Source organism: Mesocricetus auratus, unplaced genomic scaffold, assembly GCF_017639785.1.
Source record: "Mesocricetus auratus isolate SY011 unplaced genomic scaffold, BCM_Maur_2.0 Super-Scaffold_100010, whole genome shotgun sequence".
NCBI classification, from domain to species: Eukaryota; Metazoa; Chordata; class Mammalia; order Rodentia; family Cricetidae; genus Mesocricetus; species Mesocricetus auratus.
In genome coordinates, this window is record NW_024429194.1 from 19167216 (window position 1) to 19180408 (window position 13193).

Below are 13193 nucleotides of genomic sequence, written 5' to 3' on the forward strand. Positions count from 1 at the left end.
CACCCACGAGCCAGGGAGGTAAAAGACAGAATGTTTGATTCAGGCTTTCTGGTGTCAAGTCCCGCCTTCTTGGCAGGTAACTTCCCTTGATACACAGTCGATAATTCTACCCACAGCTCTGGAATTTTGTAATAGCCCACTGTTCCCTAGGTTGCTTTAATACAGCATTTTCTGGACGCAGCCAGCTAGTAGGGCCAGCCAGGAGCAACAGTAAGCACGTTTGGTTTTCTGAGCAACACACCCCACTAGGAGATAGGTCCCGGTGGCTGACTTGAATACCATCTCCCTGGCTCACACACACACACACACACACACACACACACACACACACGCACGCACGCACGCACGCACGCACGCACGCACGCACGCACGCACGCACAACCCAGAAGACAAACTGACCCCTTTCCTTTCCCTTCCCTCTGTTGTGGAATACTACTGTATGGAAAGATGTATCTCATTGTTTACGTTGTGGAATGCTACTTTGTAAACACTTTGTAAAGGTGTGTTACATTTGTTTCCGCTGCATTTGTGTAAGTCTGTAAAGATGTGCTGCTGTTTCCCCTTGCCTGCCTAAGGCACCTGATTGATCTAACAAAGAGCTGAACAGCCAATAGCTAGGGATAGGTGGACCTGAGACAGGCAGAGAGAATAAACAGGAGGAGGAATCTAGGCTGGAGGGAAAAGAGAGCGAGGGAGAAAAAGATGGAGATTCCTGGGGTCAGTCAGGCAGGCAGCCACCAGCCAGCCAGACACAAGAAGCGGTAGAAGTAAGACATACAGAAGGGAAGAAAGGTAACATGTACATGAAGAGAAACATGTTACATTAAGTTATAAGAGCTAGCAAGAAATGAGCCTAAGCTAAGGCCAAGCATTCATAACTAATATTAAAAAAACTTCCATGTCTTTGTTTGGGAACTGGTTGGTGGCCCAAAAGAAAGCCTGTTACATCCTCCCTTTTTTTTTATTTTTTCACTTTTTTCTTTGAAAAGACAAGGTCCTGCTATCTACATAGCCCAGGCCAACCTCAAATTCACCATCCTCCTGCCTCAGCCCTCCCACCCTCTGCCATGCTGGATTTTCAGGAACTCACCACCATGTGCCCTGATCTCTTTCAGTTCTAATGTAAGTTCACTACTAAGTTGAATCACAAGGGATTTCTTTCCAGTTTCCAAGGACTTGACTCCATACTGGATTTTGCTTGTGTCGTCCCTTATCAGTCCAAGCTCATGTCTTTCAAACCAAAGGGCATCCAACACCACAGGCTGGGGGTGGGGGTGGGGCTGGGGGCTGGGGATGGGCTGGGGCTGGGGGCCGGGACTTGGGGTGGGATTGGGGCCAGGGCCAGGGCTGGGGCACAGCAGTGAGGTGCTGCCTCTTGGTTGTATCAGAACTCTGGCACTTGGTGTCATTTAAGGGTTCCACACCAGTTACTTGTCCTAAATGGGTACTTGAGGTCTGCAAGAAGAACCCAGGGCTGGACGGGAAGGCTGAAGAAGGCTCTTTACATTCCGGACCTACCCTTGGGTGAGGAGGTACATGGCCCTGGGCCTGTTGGTTCTGTTCTAAGAAGGCAGAGACTAGGCAAGAGTTTTGACAACAGTATTAGTTCAACAGCTGGGACAATGAGGAACAGGGAAGGGCTTGTGGAAAGAAGAAAGATAAGAGCACCAGAAAGAGCAGAAGGAGGAAGAAATGTAGATGACAGAATTCTAGAAAGGTCTACAAGTTCTAGGAGGGTTCCCCAGGATTCTGCTAACTCTGCTGGTATAGATACCCTGTATGTAGGCACCTGTATAGTTTCCCCCGAGGGAATCATGTCATTCCTGTCACTACCTAATATATGACAGACAGAACTATACAGATTAAGGGCTTTCATCAGATGACCTTGAGTTGAGCAAAAAGAATATTCTTGGTGGGCTTAGACGAGGCCTCTAAGAGGGTTTAGACAAGTCTCTCTCTGTCTTGAGAAAGCTGGATGCTATAAGAGAGGCATATGAAGGGATCCTAAGAACTGTGAGTAGCCCTCAGGTGACAGCTATCAGGAACAGGGGCCACCATCTCCTCCTATACCCTCCAAGAAAGTGAAGGTTCACAGGCCGGAGGTGTCGCACGCCTTTAATCCCAGCACTCAGGAGGCAGAGGCAGGTGGATCTCTGTAAGTTTGAGACCAGCCTGGTCCTACAGAGTGAGTTCCAGGACAGGCTCCAAAGCTACAGAGAAACCCTGTATCAAAAAAAAAAAAAAAAAAGCAAGGAAGGAAGTGAAGGTTCTGGAACCACAAATGAGCTCAGCAGAGGATCCTGGAGTTCCAGCAAAGCGAGGCATACACTTGACCCCAGGGCCGTGACAACACAGATGAATGTTGTTCAAAGAATCTCCGAACATTTATTTAATAATTTATTTCATACCAACAGATGACCTTGCTTGCTTTGAGAAGACATTTGTCCTTGTTGGCCTCCTCCGAGCTGGGGATGTTGGGTACCTCACACACATTCCATGCCAGGACACCTGGCTAGCTCCTCATCCCATCTGGATTAATTCGTGGCACCCGGCCAAAGTCTCCAGATGGGGTCCACACATTTGAGCTTATAGAACCTGTCACAAGGACCTCCCCTTGGGACAGAGTTCTCAATGTGGTCCATTTCAACCCAACACGCACTCTGTTCTTGAGGGCAGTCGTGCCTCGAGAAGTCTAGGCGTGGGCTGACAAAGGAGCCACATGAATGGAGCCTGTGATGTGCCAGCTACTCCTGATGTCAGGGGTTGGAAGATTAGTTTGTAATTCAATACAGCTTCAGGTCCTTGTAGACTCCTCCACTCATGACACCCACGTCGCTTACATTGCTCACATGACTTGTGAGCCTCACAGCACAGGAAGGGATGTCAATCATCCTGTTTCCTGGAGCCTGCCCAACCCAACACCAGCAGACAGAGGAGCGGGACACTGACGCCGATCCAAACCCTCCATATGGCTGTGCTTGTCTCCATGAAGTAAACCCTACCCTCGGTGGAGCTCGCTAGCTTTGATGCCTCGTAGAATTAGCCAGAGCTTCAATAGCAAGATCCCTCCTATTCAGACACAAGAACAGCACCACGAGACAGGAGCTGGGGGATGACGCTCATGTGTATGGTCCCTGTGGAGTCACCAGGGAAGGCTGGCTGTGACCAAGTTGTGAAATGAACTGATGTACATAACAGTCAAGGTCCAGAGTGTGGCACCCAGGCTCAAGGTTCACACCCTGTGCACAGTGCAAAGCCAGGCCTGTCCTCAATGTGCCAGCAGTCCCGGGGACTCTCGGGGTCAGCTTCCTTGGGCAGGGACTTCAGGCCTATGATTTCCTGGACAGCCGCTTTGCCAAAATACAAAACGGTTGTGTGAGGTCACAGGCGGATTTAAAACTCTCCAAGCCATCCTTCCCCCTTGCTGCCCTTAGCAGTCTGTAAGGAACTGGGGGGGCAGTTTCCTGAGAGACCTGCTGCCTTTCCTCCAGAGGCCTGGTCCAACAGGGCTTCACAAGTCCCCTGAATGCTGGTGCTTGCCCAACAGCAGGGCAGGAGCAGTGCCTTGTGGGAGTCCACGCATGCCTTGGGATATCTGACCTTTTCAGAACTCAGGTGGGAAGGAAGAGGGTGGGCGACGGACACTAACTCCAAACCCATGCTCACTGGCTGCTGGAAAGCAAACAAGGGTCTCTGTCCAGATGTAGGCCCATCTGGGCTCCTGATCTTGGTTCCTGGGCAGGGCACAGGGAAAGGGTGACAGGGCCAGGTTCCTGTGACAAGCCACAGGCTTGCTATCTTCTTGGGGATTCTAAAGCTGCTGGTTCAGGATGTGTGTTTCCTCTGCCCTGCTATGGGCCGTGCTGGCACGTCCCTAGCTGCTGTGGGCCCAGGCTTGGGATCCTATAGACAGTTTCATAGGCTAGGCTTTCAAATCGAGGCACTCCTTGGGGTGGGGACTGCTGGAAAGGTCCCACAGATCACTAAAGTTGCTGATGACAATTCCACAAAGCTGATCTCTGACTCCAGACTCAAACCCAAGGGCACGCCTACCTGGATGACACATACAATCCCCAAGAACACATCCACCCTGGTGACGCACACAATCCATGGACACACCCATCATGGGTGAGGTATACACATCCAAGGACTCACCCACCCTGGGTAAGAAGGACGGCAAGGGGAGACACAGAGAAGCAGAAGTCTGACCCAATGTCTCAGGTGTCTCCTATTGTCCCCAATGCCATCTCTACAGCTTGCTGCAGGGTCCCTGGGTCAAGTGTACAGTTCGCCAGCTGTAGAAATAATTTCTATTGAAATACCTTCTGTGGGCTATGCAGCCATATGTATGACAGCCCCGGGGACACGCTAGCAAAGGCTGTTTGAGCTGTTTGAGAAGTCAGTGGGACGTCTTGACCACTGGCAAAATATACACTGGGGTGTGTCACTGAGCAATCTCCCGGGCCCACACAAGTATTCTTAAGGCTCCTGCACTAGACACATGATTTGCAAAGTATGCTCAGACAGGTGGGTCTGTAGGAGGCCCATCCCCCACCTTCAGGGTCCTTCAGCATCCAGGTCCTGCTCATGCCAGTCCTGGGCCTCAATGCTTTCCTGACACTGAGCCCAGCAGGAGAAGTATGCATGTCAGGCCCTTTCACCCTGTGCTCATGTACTGACACCAAAGTGTCCCAGAGTCTACAGAGAAGCTGCAGGAGCTACACGGAAGTTCTCGAGAAAGGGAATTGAGACAGTTTTGGTCTCAGACTGAGGAAGCTGTGGGGCCTATAAAGCCAGCTTCCACCCCCCATCTACAGGCAGACTCGACCATATGCCAGCCTGCAATGGGCCTGGAGATGACATGCAGCATCCTCTAACACTCCAGAACTCCAGGAAGGCTGATAGACAGACCTCTGGGCTGCAGATAGACTGATGAAGGGCCCCAGGACACTGCCACCTCCTTGGTCTGCCTCCTCAGATGCCACCTGGAAATGATGCCTCATGGGACTACTTAGACGTAAAGACGCCACAGATGGGAAGAGGTATCCATGCTAATGACACATTTATCGACGCTTCTAGGCTTTAGAACTGGGCAGCATTGGTGCATTTTCACCAGGGCACATTTCATCGTGACATAACTAATCTAAAGCCATTTCAGAAAATGTCTAAGGATGTAGAGAAAGGTCACTCCTGTGAGTGCGACATGAACACTACGGAGCTGAAGCCAAAAGTGGCACCACGAAAAGCTGTCTTGGTTTAGAAATAGACAGAGGCCTCCATCCTGGTGTGAGCCATTGCTGGGAGAGGGAGCAAAAATCTCATGTGGGAGCTTGGAAATCCTGGTGTGTAACCCCCCCCCCAGCGATGTTAGCATGGCTGACAGACACGTGGTGGTTTCCAGACTGCGGTGGAGGTTGCAGAGGGACAGAATCCCTTTCCTGGTTACCTTGGTTACAGGAAGTAGCAACAGCTACCAACTTTTGTTTCTACGGAAACCCCCACAGCTTATATTTGGCAGACTCTATAAACAGTCTGCTATTGGGTGCAGCCAAGGGGATGCATGGTGGAACAGGAAAGGGCAGCACTACCTGGGCACCTCTGTAACAGTGGCCACGGCTGGCCTCTGTCCCACAGACCCACTGCCCACTGCCCTGGAATACCACCTGTGCCTCATTCCATTTTTTAAGTTTATTTAACTTTATTTTATTTGCTCTGCTGTGAAGGTGTCAGATCCCCTGCAACTGGAGTCACAGATAGTTGTGAACTGCCATGTGGGTGGTGGGAATTGAACCCAAGCCCTCTACAAGAGCAGCCAGTGCTCTTAACCGCTGAGCCGTCTCTCCAGCCTTATCCCATTCTTAAAACAAGTATTCAGCTGGGCATTGATGGCACACAACTTTAACCCCAGCATTCAGGAGGTAGAGGCAGGCCGATCTCTGTGAGTTCGAGGTTCAAGGTCAACCTGGTCTATAGGGTGAGTGCCAGGACAGGCTCCAAAGCTACACAGAAACCCTGTCTCAAAAAAAAAAATACTCATCTTTCCCAAATCTTCTAACTATCTCCCCCTTGAGGGTCCCAGGAGCAAGGGAACCTGCTCTCTGTGGCTGTAACTGTGAGTCAGGACACAGTGGAGCTACCAGTGTCACTGCAGGGGTCACTGGAAATGCTGAGCAGTCATGGCCTTCAGGGTGAGGCCAGGCGGACCGAAGAGCTTGTCACTGGCTACTCAGGCAAGTTGAAAGAGCAAGGTGGATTGTATACATATTGAACATACGGCCGGGCGTTGGTGGCGCACGCCTTTAATCCCAGCACTTGGGAGGCAGAGGCAGGTGGATCTCTGTGAGTTCGAGGCCAGCCTGGTCTACAAGAGCTAGTTCCAGGACAGCCTCCAAAGCCACAGAGAAACCCTGTCTTGAAAAAAAAAAAAACAAACATGCCAAACATACAAGCCATGCAGTTCAGATTACAGCACTACCCAGTGAATGATAGCAGCCTGGAAAGTGAATGTTCCAGGTGTGGTGATGCAGAACTGTAACATCAGCACTTGAGGGGGCGGAGTCAGATGGATCGGGAGTTCAAGGCCAGTCTCACAAAACAGCAGCAGAATGGAAGTTTGAGAAGGGTGTACCAGGCTCTGCTCAGTACTTCCTCAAGGGCGAGGCCACCTCAGAATGGCTGATCACAGACAGCAAGAGTAAGCACGGTGTTAGGGGTCTCAGTATGACACACCCATGTCAGTCTGTATCTACAGAGAAGGGGGCAGCCCCGGATCTATGCAAACATCTAACTAGTGCTCTGGAGGTAGGCATTTATCTATCAAACACACGGTGCTACAAACTACCTTTACTTATGCCGTGTGTGTGTGTGTGTGTGTGTGTGTGTGTGTGTGTGTGTGTGTGTGTAAAGCAGAGGTAAACATCAAAGTCTTCCTCAAGCACTACTTTTTTATACAGGGTCTTTTACTGGGCCTGGAGCTCACCAGTTTGGTCAGACTAGCTGGCCAGCGGGCTCTGGGGATCCTCCCCAGCATGGGGATTACAGGTATGCCAGGCAAACATTTACTTGGATACAGGGACTCCAAACTCAGGTCCTTGTGCTTGAGTTATAAGCACTTCACTGTTTCCCAAGCACAGTTTGGTGGCACTCAGCCATACTGGCCACACCTGCCCTGGTGGGACTCAGAGCTCAGGCCACAAGATCAAAGGAGCCCAGGTTCCGCAGCACACTGGGAAGGATATAGCACATAGAGTTAAAGGCTGGTGTTCAAGCCGGGCGTTGGTGGCGCACGCCTTTAATCCCAGCACTCGGGAGGCAGAGAAAGGCAGATCTCTGTGAGTTTGAGGCCAGCCTGGTCTACAGAGTGAGTTCCAGGACAGCCTCCAAAGCAACACAGAGAAACCCTGTCTCAAAAAAAAAAAAAAAAAAAAAAAAAAAAAAGGCTGGTGTTAAACTCCTTTTGTATGATTTCTTTACAAAACGTTATCAGAATTAACTAAGATGAATTACAGACGCTAAAATTACCCATCGATTAAAAATCAGTTCCTTTATTGCTCCTAGCTGGACCCACAGGCTCCAAGGAGGCACTAAACTGCTCTGTGCTTCAGGGACGGTGAGTAGTCCCAGAGGTGCCCAAGGCTCCATTGAGTATTCTCTGGAGAGGAGTCTGAAGACCTGGCCTTGAGTGTGAGATCCACCACAGTTCTGAGACACAGCTTGGCAACTGGGTTGCAAATATCTTCTTCACTACGGAAGTAAGAACGAGGCTACACCATCTCTAAGACAAACAGGCTTCTTCAGGATCAGGCTGCTTGCCTAACACACATGACATCCTAGGTGATATCTGGCACCAAAGGGTGTTGAGGACAATACACACCACACTGGCAATGCCAAAGCCCAAATGGAGGACTTGCAGGGTTGACAGAAGAAGGCCACTTCCTCTTAAGTTAGAGGTTCCCTTGAGGAACCTCATCTGGGCTCTATTCCCTCACCTCTCTCTGTTCCAGTCTAGACTGTTCCCTGGAACCCACTCCTACATTTCACCAATTTGTTGACGCTGTTCTTTCTAAGAATAAGCCTGAAAACTGCAGACCCCAGACACCCAAAAGCTTGTAACAACTTGTGGCAGAATTTTGTCCACCAAGCAAAACAGCTGCCGTCTTTGTCAAGTAAACTTCGCCTGCTTGAGAGATCTATCTAGCTGAGTGTTGACATTCCTTAATGGGGAGGTGGAAAAGTCACTGAAGATTCCTACCACCCCTCCCAGCCACGTGTATACAATTCTGTCCTAAGGGCACATGGCTGGGCTGGGGGTGGGGAGTGTCCTCAGGAGGTGCTAGGCCACACAGGCCAGAGAAGGTTAATGTGAAGGGTCTTCATCTGTGTGGTGTTGGAGAAGCCACTGTTCATGCTGGGTAAAGCCTTTGCAAGGTAGCTGCTTTGGAGTCAGCCACACTCCCTCACCCATGATCTCTGTAAGGAAGCCAAATAAATGCTTTGTTTCCCAAGGTTGAACTTCAGTGAAACGGTACTTCGATTTGTGGATGGGACCTTGGATCTTGGATGGAACAGTGTTTACATCTCCTTAGGCAGGGAATTCTCACAACACAACCCCTCTTGTATTCAGTCAACATTTCCTGGAAGCAGTTGTGGAAGAAGCCATGTTCGCATCCCATGAACTGGTCAGTCTGGGCGGAGGTGGAGAGGCGCCGCCCAATCTTCAAGCTGAAGGTTTGAATCATGGTGATTCGTGATTGGCACAGGCTTGGAGTGTTTGTGAGCAGTGCTTGTGGGCATGAGCCGAGCGAGGTTCGATCCCGTAAAACAAAGACTCTCAGGTAACATCGAAAATGTCCGTATAACTTGAAAAATAGCAAAACGGAGGTTTCTACCAGCCTTCCATTTCCACTATTCTCTTATTTAGGGAAATAAAGTCCGGTCAACATTCTCTCACGTGAAAATTACCAGACACAGAAGAGAGTAATAGGCTGGGTGTGGTATCACATGCTCGTAATCCCAGCACTTCAGAGCCGGAAGTGGGAGGGTCAGGACACCAGACCTGTGTCAAAAAAGGAGTTGTGGGGAGGGTACCGGAGTGATGACACCCCAGGGCTGTCCTTATGGCCATGGTGCAAACTGCAGTGGAGGCAACCGGTGGCGTATTTGCTCCCTGCCAGGGCCTGAAGCGCTGTACACAGTGCTACCACAGTCAGCTGCAGTTCCAAGTCACCTGACCAGGGTCTGAACGTTCTGCCCCCCCCGTCTGTGGGCACTCAGCAAGCCTCCTGGCTTCTGGAGCCCCCACTTGCTCTTTATCTGTAAATCAGAGGTGACTGTCGAGTCCTTTGTGGTAATGGCTGGCATCGTCTACATAACCCTCGGCCAGGCCGAGTCAGCAGGGGCCTGGGAAATTCAGCTGCTTCCACCACTTATGAAGTCTTCTGTGACAGCCACTGATGCAGGGAGAAGCATGACTGCAGTTCCCACCAAGCGCAGCAGTGCAAGACAAGCAGCCCAGGTTACACGGGATGGGGGGGGGGCTGAACTGCCACTCACACCTCATGCCCACTCCTTACCCTACTTCCTCTAGGAAAGTCTCCCTCCTCCCAGCCCTATCCCTGTCACATGCACAAACTGCTCTGCCCCACACATGGATCAGAACCGACATTGTGAGCCAATGGTGGCCTTTACCTGCAATGCAACCCCAGGGCTCGGGAAGTGAGACAGGAGGATCACCACTATGCAGAAAGTCTGGCTCACAAGCTAAAAACCTGGGCCCCCAAAAGTAAAATAAAAATGGTGGGTCAGTAAGATGGCTTAGTGTGTAAAAACCCTTGGCATGAAAGCCTGGCGACCTGAGTTCAACCTCCAGAACCATGGGAAGTCGGAAGGAAAGACTGTAACAGAGTTGGCCCCTGGCCTCTATATATATACTGTCGCACACATCCATTCCCCTCCAATAACATAACAACAAAAATTATACACACAGTCGCGAGGTGGTGGCGCACGCCTTTAATCCCAGCACTCGGGAGGCAGAGGCAGGCGGATCTCTTTAGCCTGCTCTACAAGAGCTAGTTCTAGGACAGCCTCCAAAGCCACAGAGAAACCCTGTCTTGAAAAAAAATTACGCGCGCGCGCGTGCACACATACACACACACACACACACACACACACACACGTGTCCACAGCTGGAGAGAGATGGTTCAGCGATTAAAAGCTCTTGTTGATAAATCTTGAGAACTGTAGTTCAGATCTCAGCACACACATTAGGCTGGGAGGGTGAGGAGACCCTCACAATCCCCTGTAACTACAGCTCCAAGAGACCCATCATCCTCTTCTAGCGTCCTTCACTCGTGTGCAAGGCACACACCCACACACATTTAAAAAGTAAAAATACACCTTTAAAAAAAAGCTGCTACTCTGAAGGATAAAAAAGTCTCCATTAGACAAGTGTTGACAACATTAAAAGTAAACTCTCCTTCCAGTAATTTAAGGTGAGTTACTTATCCATTAAACAGTGGCCATACTTTAGATTCAAGGGAAAGTTACTTATCTATTATACAGTGGCCATACTTTAGATTCAAGGGAAAGTTACTTATCTGTTATAAAGTGGCCATACTTTAGATTCGAGGGAAAGCAGCCTGTCTAATGCTGGGATACACACTAGCAAGGCTAGGCGTGGCTTGGTGGTTTTTGGTGTTGCCACTTCTTTTACTGGTAGTTCTGGAATTTGTCCAGGAGGCAAGTGACTGTGGCAGTGGTCAGAAATCACTTGGCAATTCTGAATTAATTCTAGGGTGTATTCACACTAATGTTTGGCTTAATTTGGGAGAAAGAAGTCAATTCGTTTAACTACATCTACTGCCCCAATAAGTACTGTAAATCCATCTTAAGAATGTAAGCCTCTCTCTTTAAAATTCAAACCGGAACTGGTGGCCTCCGGTAAAAGCAGTCAGCTACTGAAGCACCTGGCGCACACACCTTCCACCTCCCCCAGCCCCCAGCCTTCCCAAAGCTGCAAGGAAAGGTCTCTGGGCTCCAAGGTTAATCCTTTAAATTGAACGGAATTTTTGGAAACCCAGGCATCTGAGTAACTGGTCACAAACATCTCCAATGCTGAGTCACAGCCTGAGTCTTCTGGGATAAGCCATTCCTCTAGTGCCTTGCCTTTTGAGGAGCAAATACGTGGTACCAATGCCTGACCGGGTTCTGCCCAGTCGACTGACTAAGAATCTCACTTAAGCAGGTTACACTAAGCAGTCAACTGTGCTGAGAAATGGCACCGTAAATAACCGTTTCCTGCTCTCACAGCGGGTAGGTGGTGGCTAAACCTTAAGTTTTATGCAGTTTGCAAAGGAGGCTTCCGCTATGTGAGCTGTTAGGCTAAACAGAAACTAACCTAGAGAAAAAGGGAAATTTAGTCTCCATTGTCACCCAACAAGATGTTTGTTTCCATCTTAGTTCCTGGCCTTTATCACTGCACTTCGTGGTCTCCTGGACTGGGAAAGTTTGGGCTCAGGAGCTGACATTGGAATGGCCTGGTCGCCATAGCCTCTGACTGGGATGAGCCTGGCTCCAGCAGTGACAGGGGGGCAGCTGACCCATGTGCCCTAGTCAGTAAGTACTATGGCAGCAGGTGACCGACTTGGAGGGCTTCCAAGGTCCCCATGCTTTCCAAGCCAGGGAGCACATGAATTCAACCTCAAGCACAAGGGCTTCAAAGTCAACCTCCATCTATCTGCCTGCAATAGTGGCTGAGAGGTTCCTTTTGGGGAGGGGGGGAGGAGAACACTCAAAAGTGTGCTTGGGAGACACACACACACACACACACACACACACACACACACAGAGTAATAAAATAAGTCAGGCTGAAAAAAATGAAGCAAATGGCTTCGGAGCTATAACTGAAAAGAACTTACTATTTTTACCTTAATTACTTGGGGAGACAACACATTAAAAACGACAGTTCATAAACCTGGGGACTGAGATACAGGTTCCTGTGAGAGAGGCTCTATTGTGACACAATGTCATCTACAGAGTTCACATTTGAGAACCCTGTGACCGAGTAACAAAACAAACAAACATCTCCCAGTGCTTTAAGTAAGTCTATTTTTTTTTGTGGAGGACTGCATTCGTAGACAGCCTGCTTGCTTTGCAGCCTGTGGGCCATGAGTTGCACACACCTAGCGGGGCTAACTTCTACCCTTCTATCCGATCCCTGCCCCGGTGTGGACTGGATCCTTTCAGGGTCAATGCTCGTCACTGTGTGGAAAGAGGCCAGAGTGGACACACCCTCAGCAACGCCAAGAAGTTATGGAAGTTTAAAGAATGGCAGTTTGGGGCTGGAGAGATGGCTTAGTGGTTAAGAGCACTGGCTGCTCTTCCAGAGGACTCAGGTTCGATTTCCAGCACCTACATGGTGGCACACAACTGTCTATAACTCCAGTACAGGGGATCTGAAGTCCTCTTCTGGAACCAGGCAGGCAGGGGGAGCAGAGACATCCATGCAGCCAAAGCACCCATACATTAAAGAAAGAAAGAAAGAAAAAGAATGTCCGTTTCCCCCGGGGATGTGGAGACTCAGACTTCTCACCAGCAGACCAGCCTAGCACCCTGTCAACACTGCTTCTCCCCTCCTAGCCTCCTTTTTCCTCGTTTGTGGTGCTGAGGCCGTGAACACAGACAGGTAAGTAAGCACTCTTCCACTGAGTGCCTCAGCATCTAGAGTTTCCTACTTGTTTTGAAACAGGGTCTGGCTATGCCTCGGCTGGCCTAGAACTGGGGCTCTCTCCAACCCAGCCTCTGAGTGCCAGCGTGGCAGGCGTCCAGGCCTGCACCACACACTCTGCTCCAACCTTGCCGTTTGTCTTAGCTCTGGTCTGAAGAGGTCACATGTCTGTCTCTTCCTCTTGCTTACCTTGTCCTCTCACAACCATTTAACCCAGCCCTTGTCCACGGGAGAGAGAGCCTTGCTCCTACGAGCCAGGGGCATTTACTGCAGAACACAAAAGCCATTCTGTAACGGTCACTGCTGGTCTCCAGTTACATGCTCAACTCAGGGTCCAAGGCAGCTGGGTGCCCCCCCTTCTAACACACCGGCCATTGTCATACCCCTGCACACTTCCTGTCCAACAGCCCATTAGCCTCATAAACAGGGGCCACGTTTTGTTTCTTTAACCTCTTAAAGATTCATGATT

General features: G+C 50.0%; 1 protein-coding gene across 20 annotated transcripts in view; it reads right to left on the reverse strand.

The window, feature by feature from the left end:
- Lrrfip1 (LRR binding FLII interacting protein 1) overlaps positions 1–13193 on the reverse strand; it is a 124071-nt gene that overhangs the window by 57351 nt on the left and 53527 nt on the right. The gene's annotated exons all lie outside the window — the stretch shown is intronic.